The sequence below is a fragment of the Phacochoerus africanus genome, chromosome 1 (assembly GCF_016906955.1).
Source record: "Phacochoerus africanus isolate WHEZ1 chromosome 1, ROS_Pafr_v1, whole genome shotgun sequence".
Lineage (NCBI taxonomy): Eukaryota > Metazoa > Chordata > Mammalia > Artiodactyla > Suidae > Phacochoerus > Phacochoerus africanus.
In genome coordinates this window covers 49,781,484-49,782,266 of record NC_062544.1, presented here as the reverse complement: position 1 = coordinate 49,782,266, position 783 = coordinate 49,781,484, and the positions used below count along the sequence as shown (strand labels likewise).

The following is a 783-nucleotide window of genomic DNA, read 5'->3' as shown; positions in this document are numbered from 1 at the left end:
TTCAAAATAGTCTTAAGTTGTTTAGATTGTTTACCAAATGCGTTTTGTTAAAATGTGGTTAAATTCCAAATGAAAATAAAAACACTTCCCATTGTAACTTTATAAAAAATAACATTAACTTCTAAATGAATTCTGAAACAACTGAATTTCAAGACTTAGTATGCCTATCTTTTTCAAATATTATTTTTCTCAGTGAAGTTTCTTATTTATATACGCATACTTAATATTGTTACTGTTTTAAATCCAAGGTTTATTATTTTTTTTCTTTTAAAAAAATGTTCATTAACAGAAACTGCCACTAGAAATCTAACATGCTATTAACTGTAGTACCTCACAGATGATCATCATATCAATCCAATTTTCTGACCCATTATTTTTCTTAAAGATAATACTGATGACAGAAAAATTTAGAAAGCAAAAAATGTATATATCACCATACTCCTGATAGGCCATAGTATCGTCTTCTTATCGAAAAATAGTAACAATTATACCCCAGCTTCTTAAAAAGGTTCTACCTTCTACTCTTTCCATGTTGTGGTTGGCAGAATAATGGCCTCCCAAAGGTGTCCCTGTCTGCGTCTCCTGGAACCTGTGAATATGCAAAAGAAAATTAAGGTTGCAAATGGAATTAAGGTTGCTAATCAGCTGGCCTTAAAAATAGGAAAATTATCTTGATGGCCCTAATCTAATCACATGAGTCCATAAGAGCAGAGAATCTTTCTCAGCTTCAGTCTGAGAAGGATATGATGACAGAAGAAGGTCAGAGAAATGAGACATTAGAAG

The 783-nt window shown here is 31.4% G+C and overlaps 1 non-coding gene across 1 annotated transcript; it reads right to left on the bottom strand.

Moving 5' to 3' along the window:
• Window positions 1-293: 293 nt before the first annotated feature.
• On the bottom strand, window positions 294-367 carry LOC125114295 (small nucleolar RNA SNORD28). The gene has a single exon (XR_007131751.1). It is a non-coding gene; the product is annotated as a small nucleolar RNA SNORD28 (small nucleolar RNA).
• Window positions 368-783: the final 416 nt, after the last annotated feature.